The sequence below is a fragment of the Saimiri boliviensis genome, chromosome 8 (assembly GCF_048565385.1).
Source record: "Saimiri boliviensis isolate mSaiBol1 chromosome 8, mSaiBol1.pri, whole genome shotgun sequence".
Classification (NCBI taxonomy): Eukaryota; Metazoa; Chordata; class Mammalia; order Primates; family Cebidae; genus Saimiri; species Saimiri boliviensis.
In genome coordinates, this window is record NC_133456.1 from 105,609,828 (window position 1) to 105,631,400 (window position 21,573).

Genomic DNA, 21,573 nt, shown 5'->3' on the forward strand with positions numbered 1-21,573 from the left:
CAGTTAAGGATAGTCTATCTTACTATTACACATTTCATGAAAATGTAGTGACAATATTAAACATATCGCCTCGGCCCCTTCCAGGCCTAAGGGGACAAAGGTTTTGTGCACACAAGGACTCATGCTATTTCAGCTTATTGACTTGTACAGGACACCTGCCTTTCTGTTTAAGGGAGAGGTCATGAATGCCAAGAAAAAAAACAGAACACAGGTATGAAATAATGAACACTGAGAATTACATGTTCTTCAAATATCTGAATATAAACAGTTTCTAAAAGTGATTCTCAATTCTCATTTCTGAGTCTTGATAATAACAGGAAAGAAATGCACCTTTAAATATCTGAAGCAATACAGCTTGGTGAGACTGATTTGCTAAGTTACTTGAATCTCACTTTCGGAGTCCAAGGCAGGCAGATCACCTGAGGTCAGGAGTTAGAGATCAGCCTCGCCAACGTGGTCAAACCCTGTCTGTACTAAAAATACAAAAATTAGCAGGTTGTGGTGGCTCGTGCCTGTAATCCCAGTTACTCGGGAAGTTGAGGCTGGAGAATCACTTGAGCCTGGGAGGTGGAGTTTCCAGTGAGCCGACATCTATGTACTGCAGTCTGGGCAACAGAGCAAGACTCTGTGTTTAAAAAAAAAAAAGTTACTTGAATCTTTTTTCTGGGACTATTGAAAGTTTCTTTTTACACTAAGTAGAACCCATGGCTACAAGTTTTACATGAATTATTTAGAATCAATGTATTTGATTCAAAAGGGAATTTTAAACCTAGTTTATCAAATGAGATTAAGAATTTACTATAAAAGCTACACAAAAAAGAATTTTACTATACTGTAGTACAATTGTTCTAAGTACAGTTTATCACTATGAAAAAGTGCAATTTTATTCTAACTGCTCAACCAGTTATCTTTTAGCAGATTTTTTCTTTCGTTATATGTGTAGAAAAAGTACAATTATGATGATTCGGTATATTGATGTTATTTCTGAGCTTTAAAAAGTGTGAGGTTTCAGTAAAAAATAAACTTTAGGCCAATATCCTTGATGAACATTGATGCAAAATCCTCAACAAAATACTGGCAAACCAAATTCAACAGCACATCAAAAAGCTTATCTACCACTATCAAGTAGGTTTTATCCCTGGGATGCAAGGTTGGCTCAGCATACACAAGTCAACACAAATCGATAAATGTGATTTATCACTTAAACGGAACTAAAAAGGAAAACCACATGATTATCTCAATAGATGCAGAAAAGGCCTTCAATAAAATTCAACATCCCTTCCTGTTTAACACTCTCAGTAAACTAGGTATCAAAGGAACATACCTCAAAATAGTAAGAGCTGTATATGACAAACCCACAGACAACATCATACTGAATGGGCAAAATTCAGTATGATGGACACATTCCCCTTGAAAAGCAGCACACAGTAAGGGTGGCCTCTCTCCTCTCACCACTGCTATTCAACATAGTATTGAAAGTCCTGGCCAGGGCAATCAGGCAAGAGAAAGAAAGAAAACGCTTCCAAATGGGAAGAATGGAAGTCAAACTATCACTGTTTGCAGATGAGATGATCCTATATCTAGAAAACCCCAGTCTCAGTCTGAGAGCTCCTTAAGGTAATAAACAACTTCAGCAATGTCTCTGGATAGAAAATCAGTATACAAAAATCACTCACATTCCTAAACATCCACAAAAGTCAAGCCAAGAGCCAAATCAAGAATGCAATTCCATTTATAATTTAAAAAAAAAAAGAATAAAATACCTAGGAATGCAGCTAGAGAGGTGAAATAGATCTACAGTGGAACTGTGAAACACTGCTCAGAGAAATCAGAGATGACACAAACAAATAAAAAACATTCCATGCTCATGGACAGGAAGAATCAATATCCTTAAGTGGCCCTACTGCCCAAAGCAATTTAAAGATTCAATGCTATTCCCAGGCATCCCCAAACTTTTTACACAGGGGGCCAGTTCACTGTCCCTCAGACCGTTGGAGGGCCGCCATATACTGTGCTCCTCTCACTGACCACCAGTGAAAGAGGTGCCCCTTCCTGAAGTGCGGCGGGGGGCCAGATAAATGGCCTCAGGGGCCCGCATGCGGCCTGCAGGCCGTAGTTTGGGGACGCCTGCTATTCCTATTAAAGTATCATTGAGTTTCTTTACAGACCTAGAAAAAACTATTCAAAAATTCATACAGAACCAAAAAAGAGTCTAAATAGCCAAGGAAATTCTATACAGAAAGAACAAAGCTGGAGGCATCGTATTACCTGACCTCAAACTATACTACAGGACTACAGTAACCAAAAAAGCATGGTACTGGTACAAAAACAAACACATAGACCAATGTAACAGAATAAAGAATCCAGAAATAGGGCCACACACCTACAACGATGTGATCTTTGACAAACCTGATGAAAACAAGCAATGGGGAAAGGATTCCTTATTCAATAAATGGTGCCAGGATAATTGGCTAGCCATATGCAGAAGATTGAAACTAGACCCCTTCCTTATATTATATACAAAAATTAACCAAAGATGAATTAAAGATATAAAATGTAAAACATAAAACTATGAAAACCCTGGAAGACAACCTAGGTAATACCATTCTGGACATAAGAACAGGCAAAGATTTCATGATGAAGTTGCCGAAAGCAATTGCAACGAAAGCAAAAATTAGCAAATAGGATCTAATTAAACTGAAGAGCTTCTGGACAGCAAAGGAAACTATCAGCAGAGTGGACAGACAACAGACAGAATTGGGGAAAATTTTTGCAAAGTATGCATCCAGCAAAGGTCTAATATCCAGCATCTGTAAGAAATGTAAACAAATTTACATGAAAAAAAAAACATTTAAAGGTGGGCAGAGGACATGATACTTTTCAAAGAAGACACACATACAGCCAACGATCTTATGAAAAAAAAGCTCGACATCACTGATCATTAGGGAAATGGAAATCAAAACCACAATGAAATATCATCTCACACCATTCAGAATGGTTATTATTCAAAAGTCAAAAAGTAACATGCTGGTGAGTTTGCAGAGAAAAAGGAACACTTATGCAGGGTTGGTGGGAGTGTAAATTAGTTCAACCATTGTGGAAGACAGTGTGGTGATTCTTCAAAGACCTAGAGATAGAAATATCATTTGACTCAGCAATCCCAGTACTGGGATTGCTATTCAATCCTAATAGTATAATTTCTATTCTAAAGGAAGTCTATTCCTTTAGAATAGAAATTATTGTGTTATAAAGACACATGCATAAATATGTTCATTGTAGCACTATTCACAATAGCACAGACATGGAGTCAACTTAAATGCTTATTAATGATAGACTGGATAAAGAAAATGTGAAAATGTGGTACCTTAACACCATGGAATACTATGCAGTTATAAAAAGAATGAGATCATGTCCTTTGCAGGAAAATAGGTGGAGCTGGAGGTTATTATCCTTAGCAAACTAACGCAGGAACAGAAAATCAAATACCAGGCTGAGCATAGTAACTCAGGCCTGTAATCCCAGCTCTTTGGGAGGCTAAGGTGGGCAGATCACGTCAAGTCAGGAGTTTAAGACCAGCCTGACCAACAGGGCAAAACCCCAACTCTACGAAAAACTACAAAAGTTAGCCGGGTGTGGTTGCATGTGCCTGAAATCCCAGCCATGTAGGAGGCTGAGGCAGAATGGCTTGAACCTGGGAGGTGGAGGTTGCAGTTGGCTGAGGTGGTGCCACTGCACTCCAGCCTAGGTAACAGAGCGAGATTCCATCTAAGACAAAAAAAATGCGCATGTTCTCACTTACAAGTGGGAGCCAAATGATGAGAACACAGGGATACATAGAGGGCAACAACACACACTGGGGCCTGTCAGAGGGTGTAGTGTGGGAGGAAGGGAACGATCAGGAAAAATAACTAATGTGTACTAAGCTTCGTGGGTGACAAAATAATCTTTACAACAAACCCCCATGACTTAAGTTTACCCACATAGGCAAAACCTGCACATGCACCCCTGAACTTAGTTAAATAAAACAAGTGATTTCTATTTATTTCCACATGCTAAACAAAATAAATTACAGTCTTAAGTAGACAGTGTATTGGATTATAACAGGTTGAGGAATGAGAAATAAATGTTCTTATTTTTATAAATTTATAGGGTATAAATAAATTACATAAGATAATTTTGATTTGTACAGTCTTTTGTTGTCATTTCTTGATATGAATATTGAGACATTTATTTGAATGGAGTTGAATTGAATCTCACTGAATTGAATCTAAATTGAAGAATAAACTCAGACATTTTCAGTTCGATTGGCTGCTTGTTGACAAAGAAGGGCTAAGTTTGTTATTAAAATGAATGTAGACTATTTTCCACAAGTGGAAGGAGCTAAATCTGCAGCTCCAAGATTTGGGCCAAAAAGTTACTGATGCTGTTCATTAATCAGAGAGAGGGAGAGAAAGAAAAAGAAAGAGAGAAAGAAGGAAGAAGGAAAGATATTTAAGCATGTGATTCAATATAAATATTAAAATTCAAGCATATGATTTAAAAAAACATTGATCAGAAATATTATAACAAAGGAGTATTGAAATAATCAATCATATGATTTTTCCAACTCTTACCAAATCTATTGGGTTATGCAAAATTTCTCAAGCAGGCATAATTAATACACATTTAATAAATCTTAGAGAAAACTTTTAGCATACCTCCTAGAAATTTTAAAGAGTTTATTGACTGAGTAACAAATCAAGTCATTTCCAATTCTTCCTTTCAAAGCATTTAAAGGAAGACCTATCAAATTGTCAGTTCATACATCATTAAAAATAATTTTGATGATATATCATCATATGATATTTGGCATATACTTAAAGAAGAATTTGAAAAGTGGAATGAAATTGTCATAAAATTTCCTCCATTGCCATCTACTTATTAATATGAGTAAGGCCTCTCAGGCTTTACAACAATAAATACAATAAATTAAACAGGATTTGAACTTATCCTAGTAATATGTAATATTCATCCATGAATACATGAACTGATTGACTTAAAAAACAGCCCTGATTATTTTATTATGAGATGCACTTCCATTAATCTTTACTCTTTGTTTAAAATAACTCTCTAAGATTTAAATATAGTTCTTATATTAATTGTATTATATTAATGTATTACTGATAATACTAATAACCCAGGGAAATAAGTTTTAGACACCTAGAGACCTATTGTCAGAGGGATTTTTTAAAAGGTAAACATGTAATTTATATAAATATTTTTGTGGCAGACATATATTTTATAAAAATCAATAAAAAATAATAAAAACATCTTACAAAGGATAAAAATACAGAGAAGGTGAAATCGAATAGAATTTCAAGAGGAAAACGAGACTTTGTAAATTTTTCCTGTTAAAGATGAACCTGTGCATTCATTTAAAAAATTAATTTGGAGTTTAGTGGATACATTTATTTATTTTTATTTTTATCACGGTAAGAACATTTAACATGAGATCTACCCTCTTGACAGATTTTCAAGTGTATACTGCAGTATTGTTAGCTACCGTTTTGATGATATGTAGCACCGTGCTAGAACTTATTCGTCCTGTATAGTGGAAACTTCATGCTTATTGAAGAGCAACTCCCCATCTCCCCTCTTCCCAGTCCCTGCCAACCACCATTCCACTCTTTGGTTGTACGGGTTTGATTACTTTACATACTTCATATAAGTGAGATCATGCAGTTTTTGTCCTTTCATGACTAGGTCATTTCACTAAGGATGATGTCTTCATGGTTCGTCAATATTGTCACACCATGGCAAGATACCATCTTTTTTAAAGCTGAGTAGTATTCCATTGCGTGTATATATAACATTTTCTGTCCATTTGTTTCCATGTCTTGTCTACTGTGAATAGTGCTGCAATGAATATGGAGGGGCTAGTATCTCTTTAAGACCCTAATTTCATGTGGAAGACAATGTGGTGATTCCTCAAAGACCTAGAACCGGAAATACCATTTGACCCAGCAATTCCATTACTGAGTATATACCCAAAAGAATATGAATCGTTCTGTTATAATGATATATGCACATGTATGTTTATTGCAGCACTATTTGCAATAGCAAAGTCATGGAATCACCTCAAATGCCCATCAGTGATAGACTGGATGAAGAAAACATGGTACGTATATACCATGAAATATACACAGCTGTAAAAAGGATGAGCTCATGTCCTTTACAGCGACATGAATGGAGCTGGAAGCCATTATTCTTAGAAAACTAACACAGGAACAGAAAACCGAACACCAGATGTTCTCTTTTATAAATGGGAGATGAACGGTGAGAAATCATGGACACAGGGAGGGGAACAAGACACACTGGGGTTTGTTGGGTGATGTCAGAGTTGGGGAGAGTATCAGGAAAAATAGCTAATTTATGCTGGGCTTAATACATTTACCTAGGTGATGGGTTGACAGGTGTAGCAAACCACCATGGCACACGTTTACCTATGTAACAAACCGGCATGTACCCTGGAACATAAAAAAAAAAAAAAAAGTGCAGAGTCATTAAAAAAAGAGACCCTAATTTCAATTCTTGCAGATAAATATGTACAAGTAAGATTGCTGGATCCTATAGTAGTTCTATTTTTAATTTTTTGAGGAACCTCTATTCGGTTTTTCATAGGGGCTGCCCCATTTTACATTTCCACCAATAGTGTTCAAGGATTCTAGTTACTCTACCTCCTCGCCAGCATTCATTGTCTTTTTAAAAATAATAGCCATTGTAACAGATGTGAGGTGACATCTCATTGTGCTTTTGATTTGTATCTCTCTGAATAATTTTCATGGATACAGGAGAAAAAAATTGAAGACAAATACTATTAATGTTACAAAGAACCTACTAAAGATACTGTAATTTTTTCTTTGAGATAATTTATTATTCTGAAATGAATACATAATTTATAATTTGAATAATAATAGGATTATAATAAAAATTAGTCATTGTCTATTCCAGGTGTCAGCAAACTCACCCCACCAACTGCTTTTAATGAAAGAAAAAGTCTCATTGGAGCAGAGCTCTGCCCTTTATTTCCAGATTGTCTACAGTAGCTTTCCTACAAGGACAGAGATGAATAGTTACAGTAGAGACCCTGTGGCCCATAAGGACTAAAATATTAGAGTAAGTGTCCCTTTGCAGAAAACATTGTCAATTCCTTCTCTGTTGCATCCTCAACTCTTCATTTCTGCTCCTCTGAAGCATGAACTAAACTTCTTTCAGCTGTATCTTCTGGTATTTAACTCCACATTTATAAATGACATGTATATAGCAGTTATCCTACATTGGAAGACAGATAGATACACACAGATTACACATGCTCTAAACAGACACACAAACACTTCCTTCTGCTTTAATCAGTATTTAGATTTTATTTTTATTTATTGTGACTATATAATTATTGTTAACAGCTGGGACATTTCATTTATTTCCTGTGCCATCTTTTGATTTTCCTGAAATTAAAATTACTGTGATGTGTGCAAGATAATAGAAACCTCACTCTTGCATAGCACTTGGCACTTTCAGAAGGATTTTACCTACATGCCTCTAATGTACATGCAGAAAAGTATACAAATATTAAATGTTCAGCTGGATAAAATTTTACAAAATGTAACATAAGCATTGTCCAGATCAAGATGCAGAGCAGAACCAGTACCCCAGCACTTCCCTTGTATTCCTTCCCAATCATTATCAACCACTATTATGACTTTTATCACCAGTGATTTGGACTTTTTTTTTTTTTTTGAGATGGAGTTATGCTCTTGTCACCAGGCTGGAGTACAATGACATAAGCTTGGCTCACTGCAACCTCCACCTGCAGGGTTCAAGCAATTCTCCTGCCTTGGTCCCCCAAGTAGATGGGATTACAGGTACCCGCCACTACACCCAGCTAGTCTTCATATTTTTAGTAGAGACCAGATTTCACCATGTTGGCCAGGCTGGTCTTGAACTCCTTACCTCACGTGATCTACCTGCCTTACCCTCCCAAAGGTGGAAGAACTAATATACCTTTAATCCCACACCTGGGATTACAGGCATGAGCCACAGCGTCTGGTCTGTCCTTATAAAATAAAAAGAATCAGGCAACAATTACTCTTTTGTGTCTGACTTCCTTCATTCATGTTCGTGAGATTCATTTATGTGGGCACGTGTAGTACTAGTCTATCACTTATGTACGCTACTTGATCATGTCAATATGCCGTAATTTGTTTAGCCAGTCTGCCGTTAATGGACATGTGGCTTGCTTTCAGTTTAGAATAATTATGAACAACACTGCTATGAATGTTTTGGACTGTGTTTCAGTGAATATACGTATGTATTTTTGTTGAGTATCTATTTAAGAGTAGAAATGTTGAGTCATAGTATAGGTATACATTGCCTGAGATTTTCCAAGAGATTGTATATATTTGTACTCCCACCAGGACTGTGTGAGATTTGAATTGCTCCATATCTTCTATAATACTTGGTAGTTTCATTTTTCACACACGCTTCTAATGACTGCATAGTGGTGCCTCATTATGATTTAATTTGCGTTACTTTGATGTTTCTTGAAGTTGACTACTTTTTAATGTATTGATCGATTATCGATATATCCACTTATATAAAGTTCATATTTGTGAACTTTGTCCATTTTTTATATGACTTTAGTTGTTTACATGAATTCTTTGTGTATTTTGCCTAGGAATTCTTTTTTGGACCCATACACATATATATATATTTATAATAAATATATAATAAATATCTTCTCCTCCTTCATGGTATATGGTTTTGCTCTTTTAATAATGTCTTTCAAAGAAGAAAAGTTCTTAATTTTTCAAGATTTTTCCTTATTATAGGTGCTATTTTTGTATCTTGATAAATCTTTGCTTATCCTAGGACCATGAAGACGAATGCTTTTTTAAAAGATCTTTTTGCTCTGAAGGTCCACCTGAAATTTTTTCAATATATTGTGTAAGAAAGAGAACATGACTCATTTTTTCCCACATGTATAGCCAATTGATTCAATCTCATCTATTGAAAAATCTGTCATTTTATTTTTGCATTTTTTTATGAGATGGAGTCTTGCTCTTATTGCCCAAACTGTAGTGCAGTGGCAGAATCTTGGCTCACTGCAACGTCTGCCTCCCGGGTTCAAGAGATTCTCCTGCCTCAGCCTCCTGAGTAGCTGGAATTACAGGCATGTGCCAGCATGCCTGGCTAATGTTTTGTATTTTTAGTAGAGACAGGTTTTCTCTGTGTTGATCAGGCTGGTCTCAAACTCCTGACCTCAGGTGATCTGCCTGCCTTGGCTTCCCAAAGTTCTGGGATTATAGGCATGACCCACTGCGCCTGGACTTCCTTTTTGCATTTTAACAGTACCTTTGCCATGGGTGACCAAATAGGTGTAAGTCTCTTTCTTTACTTTTCATTTTAATCCATGAATGCATTCATCTGTCTTTGAACTAATATACCAGCAGCAATAATTATTATTGCTTTATAATATGTCTTAATATCTAATTGTGTAAATTCTTCTATGTTTTTCTTCTTAAATATTTTTTGCTATTTGTAACCTTTTGATTTTTTAGACATATTTTAGAATCAGCTTGTAGTTAATCATAAAAATCTTACTGGGAGCTTGACTGTGATTGCATTGCAATGAACCAATCAGTTTGTTCATAGGTTGACTACTCAACATTACTAAGAAACATTGATTTCTTAGTAATGTTAAGTAACATATGAACGTAGTATATCTTTCCACTTATCTGGAAGGTTAGAGGATACAGTGCTAGGTAAGACACATTCCTGCCTTCCAGGAACTCATAGTATCAAATAGGATTTCTGAAAGTATGTATCATTGACACTCACAAGAAACTATGTGGAGAACAGCTGCAAAATATGAGGCAGCAGGTCTCGTTTTCATGCTCCATTAAGAACCACTAACTTAGAATCTTCATCAGAATCTCTATGAGTGGTCCCAGTGATTTTTATACAGGTCCTTGTGGAGATTCTTCTATTTATACAAGTTAAATCACAAGCATTTTAATGTCAAATTATTAGTAAATAATTTGTGTTTTTTATTTTATCTCATATGTGACTTATGCTCCTTTATCTTCTTGCATTTCCTTTTTCCTTTTCTCTAGGCTACAATTTGAACTTATTTCATTGATCTGTCTTTCAGTCCATTAATTCTCTCTTCTACATGTAATGTGCTATTAAATCCAACCAGTAAATATAAGTCTTGATTTTAATCTTCATACTTTTCAGTTCTAGAATTTTCATTGCTACTTTTTCTTATAGATTTCAGCACTTTATTCAAAAATCTCCATCTTTTCTTGCATATTCTTGAATATGTTCACTTTATTTGTAGCTTAAAGTTTATTTCTTAGTACCTATAGGTCTGTTTCTATTGGCTGTTTTCTCTCTCTCTCTCTCTCTCTCTCTCTCTCTCAGTATTTTATTCTGTCTCTTAGCATAACTAGTCATTTTTATTGAATGTCTTGAGATGAATCCAAGTGAGGCCCATCCTGCTGTAATAGTGAATCTCATCTTAGACTTTGTATTCACAAATGTAACTAATAAAGCCATTACATATACATACAGTATTTGCTTTAATAATTTTTTCCTAACTAGCTTCCTTGCAGTAGACATTTAACACAATATGTAGATAATTGCAGCCAGCTGATTGTCCCTGGAGAGTTAATTTACATTACTTAGGCTAGTAGATGCTTCTTCAAAAAAACGTTTTCCCCATCTTTCTCCTCATCTAGTATTATGGTCTTGTTCAATGTGGTGGCATATAGACCAAGTAACTCAACATACAAGACTTCCTCCTCACAACCTAGCATTAGGTAAGAATTATCTTTACACAGGTAAGAAATATTTCCATTTTCAAGTTTACATCAGGAGACAGATGCCATATGAATTCTTTTAATAGGTAATATAAATTATAGTTAACTAAGTACTGGATAATGCAAAAGGCAAATATCAAACACTTAAGATATCACACTGATATGGTTTGGCTGTGTCCTCACCAAAATCTCATCTTGCATTGTAGCTCCCATAATTCCCATGTGTTGTGGGAGGGACACGGTGGGAGATAATTCAATCATGGGGGCAGTTTTCTCCGTACTGTTCGTGTGATAGTGAATATGTCTCATGAGATCTGATGGTTTTATAAATGGGAGTTCCCCTGCTCTCTCACCTTCTGCCACGTAAGACATCCCTTTGCTCTTCCTTCATCTTCCATCATGATTGCCAGGCCTTTTTCCGCCATGTAGAACTGTGAGTCCATTAAACCTCTTTTCTTTATAAATTACCCAGTCTTGGGTATGTCTTTATTAGCAGCATGAGAACAGACTAGTACAAACAGAATAATAGCTTTGGGATTCCTAAGGCTGGGAAAGAAAAGGAGATAAAGTTGCAAAAATCACTAAAAGCAGGTAGCTTTGAGGTGAGGCCCCACAGAAAGGACAGGAAGACCCCTGAGAAGTGGGGTACCACCTGACTGGTGCTTTTGTCTCTCAAAGAAGGCAATGATGCTGGTCTGACAATGTTGTAAATCCATATGCTGGAAAAGCTGCTGCTGCTGGAATGAAATTCTCTTGCCAGGATGAAGAAGTAGTGTTGCTGTAGGGATGATGAAAAAAATGGGAAGCAAATAGGAAACAGGAAGCAAAACAGGAAGGAGAAGTATCCTTATTTCTCCTCTAACCTTCCTTTGTCCCTAAATAAAAGTCATCTGGAGAATAAATAGCAATGCCATATTTTTCCTGCTTTGGGATACCCATTTATTTGCAATGTAATCATATTAGAACGTGGTAGGAATCTTAGAATATATGGCATGGGATGGTAACGGTTCAAGCAGCAATGTTTTTTTCTTCATATAAAATCATGGTGCCTCTAATAATCATCTTCCTGAATTTTATAAGATGCAATATTTTTAAAAGCATGAAAATGCTTTCCACAACCAAACATTTTGACTCCAGTCATGATTGTTTTTATCTTCCGAGTTCTCACAAACCATCTGTTAATTCGTTCTACAGTTTTGCGAGGGGCATAATGTTAATCTTTCTGATTTATACTTTCCTCACTGTTTCTCCATTTTAAAAAATTCTTCCACCTTCGGGATTATGGTGTTCTTTACCTTATCTGTTGACTCCTCGGTCAGAAAACATTATGAGCATTTTCTATGTTTTAGTCACCAAGCAGTAATACTATGATTGCATTTTTAGATTCTTTTGGGGTCTTGGGTTTTGAGTCAAATGAACATGAAAACTCCCCAAGAGAACTACTGTTCGCTCCTACTTTAGGTCCAAATTCCCTGTTAATAGTGTTTGCAGCTCTTTGCAGTTTTGCCTTAAAGTTTGTGAAAGCTTCTCAGTATCTTTCAGTTGTACCGATTTTAACACAAAGATAAATAAACTTTTGGTATTCTGGGTCTTTCAAGCCGAGTCTAGAATACACCTTTTTCCACCTAGAAGGGCATTGCACGGCATTTTGCATTATTACCACTGCATCACTTATGTTGGTAATGTTTTGTGTGGCTCTGGAATTTCACCTCTTTACCTTATCTTGAGTTTGGTTTCAACATATTTTAGAAGAAATGCATATATGTTGATTAGCGGAGCAGAGAGGTTACACTTTCCCTTCTTCTTTGTATTTGGTGTGATATGTCTATATGCAAAAAAGAGAAGTATCTTATCACATTATAACGTTATTGGACAAACACAATTTTACCAAAGAAAATGAAAGACTCTATATAATTTATTTTATAATGCATTTTATTAGCTATTTCTGTTAATGAAATACCCAGAACCCGAGGACTTTGTTGCAAAACCTCCTCACCCAACTAGAAAAGGTCTTTTGATGTGTTTTCTGTTTTCCAGTTTATTGCACATGACAGTTTAGCCATAATTTTGCCAAATCCTGATTTTTCCAGCCTCTTATCGGTGTTCTCACTATTCATCCAGCCTGTTCTCACAGTTTTTCCAACCCCCACTGATGCCTACGTCCTAAGCCTATGCCACATATTTTAGGGGTATATTTCATTTGTTTACAGAAGGACCCCACTTGAAGGTACTGAAATCTATATTAATCAATTACCACTGCCTAAAATAAAGACCTCCCACTTGAAGATGCCAAAATCTATGTTAATTATCACTGCCTAAACAACAACCCACTGAAACTCAGTGACGTGTAATTACTTACATAATTCTTATGGGTATATAGGCCATTTGGGGTTTGGTTGATCAAAGCTGGAGTTGACTGGCCTTGGTTCTAAGTTGCAACTTGAGCTCAAGTTTGCTCTTCTTTTCTTATCCTCACAACAGCTACAGTGCAAGAAGTCAAGACCTGATGCACACAGACACATTTTAAACCTCTGCCTAGGTGGTGTCTGCTAATATCCTATTGCCAAAGGAAGCCTAATGGGCAGAGAAGCATATTCTGCCCTCACTAGGGGGAGGTGGAAATGTACATTTGGTCAACAATCATTCCAGTTATCCTAGAGGGTAACCAGAGAGTGGATATAGAAATCTCAGATAAAATTTTTTTGTTGTTAGATCTTTGAGTATTTTTGTCATTAAACAAATGCTAGTCACATCACTGTCCATGATATAAAGACATATTTTGGTCATGGTAACCCAAGCATCCAAGCAATAAAGACTATTCTCTTTGTGTCAGTATGCAGGTCACAGATGGACCTACTTGTGATAGACCCATTGATGACCTGCATATTGAAACAAAGAGAATAGTCTTTAAGCTACCCAGAGTGTCCTTATGAATGATGTCCCCTGAAATTTGTATGTTTAAAGCCCTAACCCCTAATTTGACTATATTTGAAACAGGACAGTTAGGATGTAATTAAGGCTGAATGAGATCATAATGGTGGCATCTAAATACGGATGTTCTTTTTTTTTTTTTTTTTTTTTTTTTTTCAGACAGAGGCTTGTTTTGTTGCCTAGGCTCGAGTGCAGTGGTGCAGTCTTGGCTCACTGCAACCTCTGCCTCCCAGGTTCAAGCAATTCTCCTGCCTCAGCCTTCCAAATAGCTGGGACTACAGGTGTGTACCACCACACCAGGCTAATTTTCTGTATTTTTAGTAGAGGCAGGGTTTTCACCTTGTTATCCAGGCTGGTTTCAAACTTCTGACCTCAAGTGATCTGCCTGTCTCAACCTCCCAAACTTCTGGGATTACAGATGTGAACCACTATGCCCAGAAAATCTGATGTTCTTATGAGAAGAGGAAGAGGCACCAATGGACTTTCTTTCCACATGAGCATGGAGGAAAGTCCATGTGAGGACATAGCAAGAAGGCAGCTGTCTGCAAGCGAGAAAGAGAGCCCTCACCAGACATGGAATTTGCAGACACTTTTATCGTGGACTTCCAGCCTCCACAACTGTCAGATAACAAATGTCTTATTTAAATTACCCAATCTGTAGTGTTCTGCAGCCCAAGGCAACTAATAAAGAGAGGGAGAATGTGAAATGATGGTAATGACTGGCTGGTATTTAAAACTAAAAGAAAGGCGTAGTTCTGGAGTAACACAAATTGAGCTTGTGTCAATATTATAGCAATATTGTCAAGATACCAAACACTGATGATGAGAGCAGGCAAGTAACATCCATGAACTAGGTAAGACATAAGAAAATAGGATAAGGTGCTGTACTAGGGTTCTCTAGAGGGACAGAACTAACAGAATATATACCAAGGGGAGTTTATTAAGTGTTAACCCACATTATCACAAGATCTCACAGTAGGCCATCTGCAAGCTAAGGAGCAAGGAGAGCTAGTCTGCATTCCAAAACTAAACTTGGAGTCCAGTGTTTGAAGACAGGAAGCATCCAGCATGGAAGAAAGATGTAGGCTGGGAAGCTAGGCCAGTCTAGGCTTTTCACATTTTTTTCTGCCTGCTTTATATTCTAGCCATGCTGGCAACTGATTAAATGGTGCCCACCCAGTTTAAGGGTGGTTCTGCCTTTCCCAGCCCAGTAAATCAAATGTTAATCTCCTTTGGTAACACCATCACAGACACACCCAGGATCAATACTTTGCATCCTTCAGTCCAACGAAGTTGACACTCGGTATTAACAATCCCAGGTGGACTGCATGGTGAATAGGCAAGTGCATGCTTTGTTTAGAGAACCTGAAAAAGAATTGGAAAGATAGTTAAAAAGCAAAAATGACAAAAATTAGCTAGTAGATGAATGAGAAAATGGTACCTTACCTATGTAATCAGGGACTCTAAGCTAGATTATTTAGGAATCCTACTGCTAGTCCCTATCTCCATGGAAATTGTAATAACAGAGACCCACGTAAGGTTCAATGTGTGGTATACTAATTTGAAAAGAATAGAAGAGAAATAATTTTGACAACCTGTTGAAGACCCTTTGAGCTTCATGTCAGTAGAGTGTTGAGAATTAAGGAATGTTTCTAGTCACAGCCCCAATAAAGAAGGCACACTGAGTCTTCAGCTAGTAGGAGAAAAGTGAAAATGGAAAATACTAAATGAAAAATAATCTCTCTTCCTGTAAAATAGATTGACATGTTTATAGGCACACATGAACGCATGTATCATAAGTATGCATCTCTCAAAGCAAAATTTTCCTAGCGTAGAATGTATGTGCAAAGAGAATCCCAGGAGATCTTGTCAAATCTGTGCTGTGGCCTATCATTTGTTAAGATCAGTTATCTTTTTTTTTTGATGACCTTAGAAAAGACTCAGCAATATAAGACAGGTTTTAAAAAGCCAAAGGCAATCAGCAAAGCCCTCTATCAGATTGGTGAACTTCTTTGTAGCAATAATGATATATTTGCTTTTCTTTTAATGTACAGGTGCTTCCAGCATCTGTGCTCCTGATTAATTCTTTGAGGTCTATTTCTCTGACTTGTTCTCTTCAGTTGGTCTCTGCTATTCTCATGTATCACTTATCCCAGAGATTCTTTTTTTTTTTTGTTTTTCCCAAAGATTCCTGCTTTGAGACTAAGGGACAGGGAACAGTGGGAAAGGAACAGTTTTATTTAGTAAAAGAATTACAGATATCAAATTATTTCACCACCTTCACTTTCCATAAGGTGGCTAGACTCAGTTACATAAGACTTGGTAACTTCGAACTTTCCCTTCAGGTCCCAGAAAAGAAATGATCAATTTGATTCTCCTGAGTGTCATTTGGAAATGCTCCCAAACTGATTTCCACATTGTGATAAATAACATCGACCAACTCCCCAATCCAAAAAAGTGTAATTCTTAGGACTTCTTGGCTCTGTCAAAGATTATCCAAAAGAATGAAACATCTAGGAGTCATTCTGCTCCCAGGATGTGATCTGCTGATTTTCTTAGGAACAGAGAATAATTCACACAGCCTGGGACATACGTTTCTAAAGACATGCTGTCTCTCGTAAGCTCCAGAGCTTTCCTTTGACCACAGGTGGGACACTTCACAGCTTCTCTCCCCAGGTGGCTATGTACACGAGAGGAGGAGGTGGTGGTGATGTTAGAGGCATTCGAACCGGAGCACCTCCATCTTGAAGAGAGGCTGGGTAAAATAAGGCTGAAACCTTCCAAGCTGCATTCTCAGATTAGGCATTCTTAGTCATAGGATGAGATAAGAGGTCAGCAGTACTATTGTCACAAGATACAGGTCATACGGGCCCTGCTGGTAAGACAGGGTGCGGTGAAAAAACCCAGCCAAACCCACCAAAACCAACATGGTGATAAAAGTGACATCTGATCGTCCTCACTTCTCATTATACCTTAATTATAATGCATTACTATGGTAAAAGACACCCCCACCAGTGCCATGACAGTTTACAAATGCCTTGGCAAAGTCCAGAAGTTACTCTATATAGTCAAAAACGGGGAGAAATCCTTAGTCCTGGGAATGGCCTGCTTTAGTCATGAATATCCACCTTGAGTTTAGTGTATAATCAGGAACTAACCACAAAAATAGCCAACCAGCAGCTCTTGGGGGTCCTCTGCCTATGGAGTAACCATTATTTTGTTTCTTTATTTCTCTAATAAAGTTTGTTTCTTTACTTCACTTTACGGACTTGCCCCTAATTCTTTCTTGCATGAAATCCAAGAACCCTCTCCTGGGGTCTGGATCGGGACCACTTTCTGAAAACAGTGATGAAGGGGAAGGAGAGAAAAGGATGGAGACTCGTGGGAGCTGATGTACAGGAAAATACACCAACAGTCTTTCTCATTCTGTATGTGCATGAATTAGAAATTAATGGAGTGGCGCTCCATCCCATGAGATCTATTCTCTGAACATGTATCTACCACCCATTAGCATTGTCAGAAAAAGCTTTTTCATAATAATAACGAAGCTCAGGGAGAGAGACCTTTGCTACCTAATCCATAGGGATGTATTCTTCTCTTGATAGACCTATAACTCCTATCATAGGTAATGGGAGTTCCAAACTGACATCAAAAAAGCTGTCTATCCCATTGTGTGAAAAAGGTAAAGGTCTCTTTTTGCAAACCTCATTATCATTCAAAGTGATCTCTTCTCTTCTGCTTTGCTCTCAAAGGCTGTGCCTCTCCCTTGAGAGACTTGTAAGGTGGGAGAGCCTTGGAAATTACACATCTGGTAAATAGAACAGATTTCAATGAGCTTACTCCACGGTTCTTCATCTGTGTTTCTTGGATACGAATGAAAAGGTTTTAAACTTAAAAAAAGACGTTATTCATTCAACAAAATGTGCTCACATTCAACTCCAAGAGCATATGTTCTGCAAATGCGCTGCAGCAAAGGTTAGTCTGAAACCACAAAAATTGATGAATTCTTAAATTCAGTGAAGGAAACCAGGCAAGCCATACAGATCTCAGCATTGTCTAGTCCTTCTCTGTTTTTGCTACATAGAATTTTTTAAAAAACTATTTAAAGAGAATAGTAGTGAAAACGAGGTAAAACTAATATTAAAAACATTTTTTAGAACTTTTTTGGTTTGCATTTTCAAAGTTTGGCTGTGGCATCATTCTGACACTTTGTAGAATGCCACCTTGAACTGTTAAACAGGACATTTTATCTCTCCTTTGAGATGACGTCCTCCTCAGAAGCATGGGCTATGTATTTTGCACCGTTCCCTCATAAAACCTGAACATAATGTTCAGGAAGCCAAATAGAGCTCTGCAACTCTGGCGGTTTGTACTGTGTAGACAAGGCTAAGTGAAACTACATTTCCCAGAATCCTCTTTACTGTACGTTTCTGGGTTAGAGTGACACAAAAGAGAAACTCACATGGGATTGGGAAGGCAGAGGTAAAGCAGTGATCACCTTGCCCTGCAAGTTGGGATGCTGGAATAGCGGTCCCCAACCTTTTGGGCACCAGGAACTGGTTTCGTGGAAGCTAATTTTTCCATAGATGGGGCAGGGGCTTTGGTTTGAGAATAATTCCAACACATTACATTGATTGTACACTTTATTATTATTACATTGTAATATATAATGAAATAATACCACAACTCACCATAATGTAGAATCAGTGGGAGTCCTGAGCTTGTTTTCCTGCCACTAGACAGTCCCACGGGGGGGTAACAGGAGACAGTGACATGTCATCAGACCTTAGATTCTCTTAAGGAGGGTGCAGCCTTGCATGTGCAGCTCATGGTAGTGAAGCGGCATTGTTGTCTGGGGTAAATACTCAAGGTATTTATTTTTGCACCAACCTAATAGACTTTAGGAAATTTTATAGGCTCAACCATTATTCTATTTTTGTGTCATATAAGATTCTAAGTTTCCATCCTAACATTAGCAGATTTCCATTTATACCATTGGATCGGTGACAAAATGGAATGACCCAACATTTCTGTGCTATTTTTGGCAATAAGGATAATTTGTACAAATACATGGTGTTCTCCCATGTATCTCAAGGCATTCTATACAGCAGTCTCATATTCTCTACGTGGTTGTTTTATTCTTATAGATCTAAACAAACTGTCAGGCAACATTTTAAGTCTGTAATTACAGCCGATAAGTTGGGAACGCTATTTGATTCCGAGACCCTGATGGAGTGAGTAACAACTTTTCCAAGCTGAATCTAAGCAAAAGCAATTCTTACCCTTAGCTGTAGTGCATATAGTGCTAGAAGTATAGAATAAGATATTGGCTAAGAGAGACTACTGAAGATTCAAGCCAGAGAAAGATGATCAAATGGATTATCCTGGAAAGGAAAACTGAAGAAGGAATGTGGGAGCTGAGAACAGGGGTAGTGGAAGCCAAGAGATGGCAGAGCTAAGAAGGTCTAAAGTAAATGTTTTCTAGTGTTGAAGAAAAGGGGTGAAAAACCCTGGAAGGACCCTGGATGGAGACAGGGAGCTGTGCCTGGTGCTGGGCTTTTGAGCCCTTTCAATGATAGTATTTGTGTGAGAGGGATGGATCCCCTTAAAATAATTCAGAGTGAGCTAGCAAAGCATAACTATAATAAAGATAAGCATGATGGGCCAGGCTCAGTGGCTCATGCCTGTAATCCCAGCACTTTGGGAGGCTGAGGTGGGCAGATCATGAGGTCAGGAGTTTGAGACCAGCCTGGCTCCATCGTGAAACCCCGTCTCTACTGAAAAATACAAAAAAACTAGCCAGAAGTGGTGGCAGGCATATGTAATCCCAGCTATTCTGGAAGCTGAGGCAGGTTAATCATTTGAACCCAAAAGGTGGAAGTTGCAGTGAGCCGAGACTGCACCACTGCACTCTAGCCTGGGCAACAGAGTGAGACTCTCTCTCAAAGAAGAAAAGATAAGCCTGACTCTTTTATCACTAATATCTACTCTCTGTCACTGGTTTAGACAGAGCTTTCTCTAGCAATTGTCTTTATTCTTTATTGTTTTATCCCATATCTTTTGAAAAAAAGAATTCAGCACTATTATTCCAATTACTGGTGCCCGATATATTATGAATACCCTTGACCCAGCCATCGTGGTTCTTAACTTTGCCTTGTGAGTTTTCTGGCCCTGAGCTCGAATGATGAGATTGAGGATTCTCCAGCCTCTCTCTGGAATCAGGCATTACTGTGGCCACAGCAGATGACGGACAGAGCTAACAACGGCCTTAAATCTGTTTCCTGTTCCTTGGCCTGGTCATCCTGTTATGTAGAACCCTGGCTGGGAATACTAGAAGGATGGCCAAAGCACCATATACCCTAAGTAAAGTCGACTCTAATATTATGCTTGCTAATGTAACTCTCTCTCTCTCTCTCTCTCTCTCTCTCTCTCTCTATATATATATATATATATATATATATATATTTTTTTTTTTTTTTTTGAGACGGAGTTTCGCTCTTGTTACCCAGACTGGAGTGCAATGGTGCGATCTTGGCTCACCGCAACCTCCGCCTCCTGGGTTCAGGCGATTCTCCTGCCTCAGCCTCCTGAGTAGCTGGGATTACAGGCACGCGCCACCGTGCCCAGCTAATTTTTTGTATTTTTAGTAGAGACGGGGTTTCACCATGTTGACCAAGATGGTCTCGATCTCGACCTCGTGATCCACCCGCCTCGGCCTCCCAAAGTGCTGGGATTACAGGCTTGAGCCACTGCGCCCGGCCCCTAATGTAACTATATTTTTGAAGGCAGAATTACTTCTCCAAATAGGAATAAGTAGTCACCAAAGACTAACCGAAGTGCTAAAATTATTGAATGAGAAAATGAGTTCCCCGCATGTCTCCTGAATCTAATGTTGAGAGTGCAGTGTCACGAAGGTGCTGACACACATCTGTCATTGACAGCACGAAGGATGAGAAAAATGAAGAGGTGCCAGGAAGTAAAATAAGCAAGTAGAATTTACATGGAGACCGAACATAGCAAAGCAAATGGGAAAACAAAGAGAAAAATGCATTCCCTCTGCTCAGAAATGCAATGTCTGTTCGAAAGATCTGGTCTTCATTTAGTAATTTTTCAACGTTGACAACCAAACTGGATAATTAAGGCCCAAAATAGGGAAAAAAAGAAAAAAAAAAACACACACACACACACACACACACCCCTGATTGTAATTAGCCAGTTTTCTCTTGAATTATGTAAGTCTTTATCTTCCCTTTCTGCTCAATCTTCCATAGCATGTCTTAACAGAGAACAAGCAAGATGGACAGATCAACCCTTCTGTGGGGATGTCTTGGCTAGGTAATTGATGGACAATGGCCAAAAGAAAGAGAGAAGAAAAGGAAATGGTGCAGCAAAGTTTTACAATGAAAATACACACCTATGCGCAAATCATTTCATATTCTCAGTAAAGAAAATCTGGGGAATTTACTTGTGGGATTTTTTTTTTTTAATCGGACACCAGTCAGGAAGAAAAATAATGCTGAACTTGCCTGAAAGTTACATACACATGTTAAACAAAATTGAACAAAGACTGTACACAGAGGAAAATTAAAATTCCTTAGTAAGGTCTGGGAGCAAATTCTTAGACTAACTGTGGCTGGAAATGGGCATCCACAATGCTCAGGGGTCAGACAGAACTTCTCTGAACTCAGTGTGAGGGAAAGGTGAGAGGAAAGATACAGTACCTGATCTATTATTAATGGCAGGTCTGTGTGCAAGATAGAGTTTTTGTAAAATTTTCACAGAC

General features: G+C 37.8%; 1 long non-coding RNA gene across 1 annotated transcript in view; it reads left to right on the plus strand.

The window, feature by feature from the left end:
- Nucleotides 1-21,573, plus strand: part of LOC141585450 (uncharacterized) — a 310,303-nt gene that overhangs the window by 223,836 nt on the left and 64,894 nt on the right. The window lies entirely within an intron of this gene.